The sequence below is a fragment of the Chaetura pelagica genome, unplaced genomic scaffold (genome assembly GCF_000747805.2).
Source record: "Chaetura pelagica isolate M959 unplaced genomic scaffold, ChaPel_1.0 scaffold346, whole genome shotgun sequence".
Taxonomy (NCBI): domain Eukaryota; kingdom Metazoa; phylum Chordata; class Aves; order Apodiformes; family Apodidae; genus Chaetura; species Chaetura pelagica.
Window position 1 is genome coordinate 2,720,637 of NW_009953797.1, and position 7,537 is coordinate 2,728,173.

Sequence of the window (7,537 nt, forward strand, 5' to 3'; positions counted from 1 at the left end):
AGGAATGCCAGCTCCAAATGAAGTGAGGCCAGGTGCCCTCCAGACACTGCTAGGCCCCTCTCTTAGGAGCTTTTCCAACTGCGAAATTGCAATGTTAATACTTCTTTACCATCTGTTCCTTTCAGACATGTTGAGGTGATTAATTTGTCTTCTTAAGCCCCTTGAAAATGAAAGCTATCTATTTGTGCTACGTAATACTGTTAATTGGCAAGAGAGAAGGAGGCATTTAGAGTTTATGAGTTGGAAACAAGTAATTCTAATCACGTCCTACAATATCAGTTACATAACTTGGTGGGACTTGCTGCATCAGTCACTTTGTCCTTCAGGACTCTAAGAGTGAAGTGAGTTTTGGTTTGTAAGTTTTCTTTTTCCTCTGTTCAGAACTATGGGTTTGAAATGAAGAACACAATGTGCCCACTAAGTTTCTTTCCAAAGCCTTGTCATTTACACAGGTCATAAGATCCAGCTGACCCTCTGCAAGTAAGGGGAATCTACTGCTTGTGAGCCTCCCCAGGGCTGCTGGTGACTGCAAGTCCTTCGGGCCTGCTGAGGCAGGGAGCCACTGGGATGTGGGCATCCTGCTCCCCTGCCCTCCTACAGGGAGTAGCTCTACAGAGACAAGATGGGTAAGCTTTTTGGGTGATGTGTGGCTTAGTCAGAATTTTGTTCCTTCTCTCACTCAAAAAGAAACAGCCATTAAAAAAATCTGCCCAGTATAAAAATGGGTGTGCTCCTTTTTCTCTCTGCAAGCTGGAAAGTTTCCTGTTTCTGTGAAGCAGCACCCCTGCCCCAGCCAAAACCAGTGCTGCTCAGTAATTTCTTCCTCTAGGTGCTCGTCCAGAAGACTAAGCACGTGTTTGCTTGTGGCTTTTACTGCTGGGCTTCATCAGTGAAGGGAAGGGTGCACATCCTTTGCCGAGGTCACTTGGATGTCCAGCTTCCACCTTTCTGGAGCCATAGAAGCGCTGAGCCTCGAGCTGACAGACATCACATGTACCAGGGCCAATGTGTTCAGATAGCAGAGTACTAAGCTGTAGCTTGTAAATCTTTAGAAGCATTAATCCTATCTGTGACCTAAACAGATGTCATTTATCTTATTATCAGCCTTTCAATATACTATGAGCTAGGCCACTCGCATGACATATGAAGGAAACTTAGAAAACAAAAGGGGGAAACAAGGAAGGAAATGACACTGCAGACCTCCACCCTGTTCCTGCTACCTCCTGCTTGCCTACAGGCAAAAATACAACTCCAGCAACAACGGTGTTGTAGGTGGCTCACTAGTGGAATGAAGGAGAGATTTTGCCCCCCGTGGTGTTAAAGGTAGTGAAACATAAGCAATCTGGGTCAAGAGTTTTCATGAACTCCTGCTGGTCAGGACTTCATCTCAGCTCTGCCTGGTGCTGAGCAGCTGACACACAGCCTGGCAGCACAGACCTTCTCTTTCGCCCCTGCATCTTCTGGTCCCTGCTCACCTCCTACCATTTGTATGGTAAAGCAGAGATGGGGTCAGGGCTCCCTGTGTGCTGAGCCTTGCCCAAACACCCTTTTGTTCATGCTTTCCAGGGCACAGTTGCTGATGGGCAGCTCTTTGCAGTGCATGAAGAACACAGAGCTATCCAGGCTTCGGTGCTGTGATCTGACCTGCTCTGTGCTGCCCTGACAGCAATGGCAGGAGCTGACTTTCTGGTTCTTCCCCTCAGTGACAACACATGCATAAAAAGTCAGTCCTTTCATCTCCTCTGATTGCTTTTTGAAAAGGTTATAGATAATTTGCTTACCCCACCTCTGGCTATAGGGCAAACTTCTTCACCCCAGATTGGGATGTACCTAAATTCCTGCATATCAGTAAGTTAAATGTTGTCTAGTGTTCACACTGTCTGGAAAACCCTACAAATGTCATTGCCTCAGACAATCCAATTTTAGGAAAACCTGTGCATTAATTTGAATTAATGGTGTGATGGGTTATGTTCTAATTTTGTCCTTGTTTTCACGTGATCTGTGTTTGCTAAATGTTATGTTTTTTTCACCATCAGCCTCACTCTAACAGTAGGATTTGGGGTTAATTTAGTGCCATGCTGCTGTAGCTCCTTTCTTAAAAAGGATCTTGGAAAACAATGAGACAAGCATTTCTCAGCAAGCAGAAGAGTCCTGATTTGATTGTGTGATGCCTGTTCAACAACTCACTTGTCCATTTAAATGAGAGCAATCCCTAGAGCCATAACACAGCAGAGCTGTCAGATAAAACAGCCTTTGTGCTTTAAGTTTCCACCAAGAATCCTTTACTGTTCCAGTTTTGACTGCAATGTGTATGTGTATATATATGGAGGGGAAAAAGTTCACAATGTTTAGTGACCAAAATCCCACAGCTGTTTCACTACAGGTTCAGTCTATATGATACATCAAGTTTTCTGAAGTAGGTTGAAGCTTTGTAAAAACAGTTTTAGGTTAGTTAAAATGGTTTGAAGTTACATGCTGTTTATGTGCCTCCCCCCTTAGTGCGAGCCTTTCCGTGCTGTGCCTGAGCACTGACACCAAGACCTTGCCCAGGGATGCAGAAAGCAGGAACATGCATCTCATCTGTTTTCATCTCTCTGGAGGCCCTTCCCTCCTGTACAAATACACATGTTCATGCTGGGGCCAGAACCCCACCTGGGTTACCAGCTCGGTGCCTTCCCCATGCACTTTCTCCTCATTACGTTATTTAAGTTATTTGTTATTTGTCTCATAGAAAAATAGACTATCTGGGTATTATATCCCTTAATATGAAATAAAGTACTTATCTCTAGTGGGGATAGTAAAATTTGGAAGCTCCTACCCTGTGCCAGACACCAGCCAACTGTTTTTTTGCCAAAGATCATTAATAACTCACCAAGTTTAAGCTTGTTTCTTCAACCCTGCTGTAACAAGCAGGAGGTAATGAACAATCCAGAGAAATACCTTGTGCAAGATCAAGCACTGTTTTATTTGTTTTCTAACTAAACTGCAAAGTGAGTCCCTGGGAATAAGCAGTTTTTCAGAAATAATGTCTTGAAACCAACTCAAACTTAGTTTAATGTCCAGTTACTGAATACTAACTCCATTAACCTCCATCTGAGCTATTCTCCAAGCAGACAAATGCAAAGTGGCTGCCCCGTCCCAAAAGCCAGTCACTTGCAGGCTGAGAAGCATGGGGACTTTGACCCCCAAGCCCAGCTCACTGGGAAACCCTAAGTCTCTGAATTTTTAGCAATGAGCGCCACACTTGCATAAGCTTTTCCATTTTTTCCATTCTGGTTTCTTAAATTTACAGCAGTTTTAACATTCCAGTTGTGCCAGGCAGTTATTAAAAGATGACTGGTGTATATAGAACATGTCTAAGGATTTATGTTTAATATTTAACTCTTTCCTCAACGTTTCAAGCTGTGCTAGCCACCAAGTCTAGGATCGATAAACGACTGTTGGGATGTAGCTTTGCTTATTGCATGTGTTTCTCTGTGTATTGTAGACTGGCCAGCAAACAGTGGCAGAGGGTATCTTCAGCCAAACACTGCAGGGAGAATTGTATCAGGAACTAAAGCAAAGCCACTTGCCTGGCTTTGGGATATCTCATTACAGGTATGCACAGCCTTTATGACAATTCTTAGGCTTCATCCTGGCTCAAACCAGGACAATGAATATCGCTGTCTTGGAAGAGGTTGTTGATGAAATCACTAACATACTGACAAATAACACATGGTGTTGGCACATTTTTGCATAGCTATTGGCCCATCCCTGCTGTCCTTGAAGACGTGGTCAAGCCTATTGTAACCCACAAAACACACACGGGCATTCCTCTCATTTGTAAAGCATGTGTGAGTTGCAGTACCTATCCATCATACCTGAACTGGGTGTGCTTTACCCATGGTAGGTGGCAAGACATTTAATTTTTGGCCATCAAAGAGTTTTCTGTTTCTGCAAAAGAACATGTGATATGAAGTGGTTGCTGTTTGAGACATATCTACCAGCTGAAGCTATGGAGGATTGCAGGGGGAAAAAACTAATAACAAAAAAAAGCAGAGCAAAAAATGTCTGAGATTTAAAATGGCCATAGTTTTGTTGTAGGCAATGTGTGGGACAGTTAGGAAAACATATTTGCCTGGGCATCTACCACACAAAAGATGCTGTGCTGGCAAATATCTGAATGTTTGGGTATGTGCTTACCAACATGACTGTGCATAGTGTATGGAGTCCCAATGCCTTAACTGCATACATGATGAAATAGCACATAAAGGTACTTGCCTCTACAATTGTTAGTAACACCTATTGCACAGGAGAATTAAATTATGTTATCACAAGTTAATCTGTTCCTTTTCTCTGTCCCTCTACTCAGGAATGACCCTTCCTTGGTTAAAACTTCTGGGTTTTTTTTGGCATTGGGAGGTTTGGACAACTGCAAATAAAAGATTTATTAATATTTGTGACAGGACCCCTATTCATAATCACTGGGTTCTCACTGCAGCCCATTGCTTCCAAAAGTAAGTTCTGCCTCTGGGTGGTCTTTCTGGAGAGGCTACAGGAAACCTTTCTGGTAAGCTCTTTAAATGAAAGATGCATGTGGAGTGAGGTGCAGTCTGTATTTCTGCTTCATGTGAAGTGGGATAGACTATAAGAGGAATAGATTAATAGACAGTAATCCAAAAAAGCCTGAAGAAATGAGAAATCCTAAAACTAGAGGGAGGCAAAAGGTGGAGCGTGGGGTGCAGTAAAAAGTTATTAAAACATCTTTGTGCAGTCTAGATATGAAACAATTGGTGTGGGAGTTCAAAAATATTTAGCTTATCTCTGGCATTGAGGTAGCTCGACGCAAAAAGCAAAGGTTCAAGGAGAGTAAATACAGCACAGCTTTGAAAATCCCCTGTGGGGAAGTGAAGTTTTGGGCTTAAGCATAGCTGACTGCTGCCCTGCTCAGTTCCTAGGCTGGGTTGGTGGCTGCAGGGTTGGCCTCTGGCCACAGGCAGGATGAGCTCTGGGGGATGGCTGGGGACAGATCTGGTGCACAGCTGTGGGACCGAGTGCCAGGTCATGGCCTGCCTGGAAGGGGACCAAGGACAGACATCAGAGGGGATGTGTGGGAGGGAGAGCTGTGCACCCAGGCTGGCAGGGACAGAGAGAGAACAGCCAGCTTCCAAAGGCAGAGCTGGAAGCAGCTGGTACTTCTCCCGGGAGCTCGGTGAGTTTCTCTGGTACCTACAATGACGACTTTTCTATAACTTCATAGTCTGCTTTGGGGCTGCTGCTGTCTCTGGGACGAGCTGCTGCAGAGTCAGCTTGTTAGCCTGTCTTGGCAGCTGGCTTCACCTGCAGCTGGGCTATGCCCCTGTCAGTGTACTGCACCTCTGCATTTTGCTTTTAAAAGGCAGTAATGTGCTGCTTAACTGTGGGGTAGAGTTGCAGAACGGGGAAATTATATTATGGGACATTAAACACAGAAGTTAAGGCAACTGATTCTCTTCAACTACATTATTTCAGCTCTTGAAGGAGGAATGGTCTAAACAAGAACCAGAAGCATTATTTTAAAATGTGTATAAATCCGTAATGTTTGCTATAAAAATCATTGCAGCAGAGAACACTCCTCAAGGTTTTTGTGTTTTGCATGGTGCAGAGTAGAACAGTTTGGCAGGCCAGTACCTAAGAACTGCAGGAAAAGCTTCTGCTTCTCTATTGAGGCTGCTGTTTCAAAGAGGGCAGGATGAATCCCACCCTGCCCTTTATTCTTACACTGCAGCCAAGCGAGAAAGAACATCTCTGTGTACAAAGAGGGTCACTAAGCAGTTTTGTCAAATCAAGAAAACACCAAGTGGTGGCATGGGAGGGGCTTTATGCTGCAGGACTACGTCTACAATTCCTATTCAGCAAAAAATGGTACTGAATTTTGGGTACAGGAGCACATTATACAGTGTCACACATTTCCCAAGGGAAAATTCATGAGTTTATCCTCAGTAAATATTTTTTATGTGTATGTAGATCCCTTTTACATATGCAGAATGCTCCTCTTTCTACTCTGGTTGGCAGCTTACTGTCAATACTGATACACTGTCTTGTCCAGCACTGAGGAACAGCACAGTACATAAGCCTCTGATTTTCCTACTGTTTGAACATAAGGAGATTTTCTTGTTTATTTTTCAGTAAGATTACATCTCTACTCAACCTGTTGCTCCTATTCTAACAGACTACCCATCTGATCTTTGCTTAAGCTCATGCCACTTTAGATTTAATTTTTTGATCTGTGATACAGGTTTAGGTAAACATTTGATGTGGCTAAGGGTATGGCAGAGGGAGGATGTGTGCTTCCACATCAGTGGTGGGAGAGAGAGCCTGTTAAAAATAAGTATATGGTTCCTTACTCTGAAATTCCTTTAGGGGCGAGATGGAAGATGTATCTGACTGGTGAATCCTCCTAGGAAAACACAAACTTAACCACAATGCACAGAGTGCACTGTGTGAAGCAAACCTACCAGCACAAGTGGGTCTGCAGAAACTACTCAAAACCATCTGGATTATGGTATTACCTTGGTCAGCCTGTAGAAGATGTAACAGCAAACTGCTGTACACTGTGCCTGTTTGCATGGGAGAGGCTGCTCCCCTTAGCAGGACACTTCTGCTGGGTAACTGGATGCACAGCAGCTGTATGAGTGCTGCTGGTTTTCAAGGTCAGGCAGGGCTAGTATTTTTTCTCTTAAATCCAAATACACAGAGAAGGATTATATAGCATGGCCTGTGTCTCCTATGTGTGTGACAAGGAAGCCAAATACCTGAAATGCAGGTTTCTGGGATAACAGTGCATCTGGGATGAGGTGGCTGAATTCTACTTTCTCTTATGTTAGTGTTTAATTATTTGTGCTTTGGCTGCAGCCATGAGCCCTACCCACGAGTAACATCCTGTTCAGAAGAACAGCTCCTTATTTATGTCCTGTGTGTAGGAAATGATGACTCACCACATGTAGGCAGAGCTTCACAGCTGCTGGGGTTTCCATTTGAAGTCCTTTCTTTCTGTTAATGTACGTTTTAAGTACTGTGCAAACACTTACAAAAGGCAGCTTCACAGACAGATTCTTGGAGGTGCAGGCTGGGTGGTGCCCGGGGGGCCGAGCTCTCCCTGCCCCAACAGCTCAGCACGGGCAGCAGCAGTGGCAACTTGTTCTTGCTGCCCTCCAGAATAGTAACTGGGTCCCTTCCCCACCTGAAAACTGTGATGGCAGATATTAGGAAATGTTCTGCTCTGCTTCACTCCTGGGGAAAGACAAAACCAAACAAGGGTGCTGTGTAAAGCCGAGCCACGGACACTGGGCATTCCCCAGCGGGCACGACAAGGACCCCAATCAGTGGCCTGTCACATCCCCATGCACGTTTTCTGCTTCATCTGCCTCCTCAGCTGTGCTTTGCTGCGGGTGGGGAGGCTGAGCTGGTGTTGCTGGAGGTCTCGGGCAGGTGGGCGGCAACGCGCGCAGCCTGGGGATGCTGTGGGCGGGTGGTGATGGTCCCTGCCCTGCGCGGGGCTGAGGGCCCGGCAGCGCTC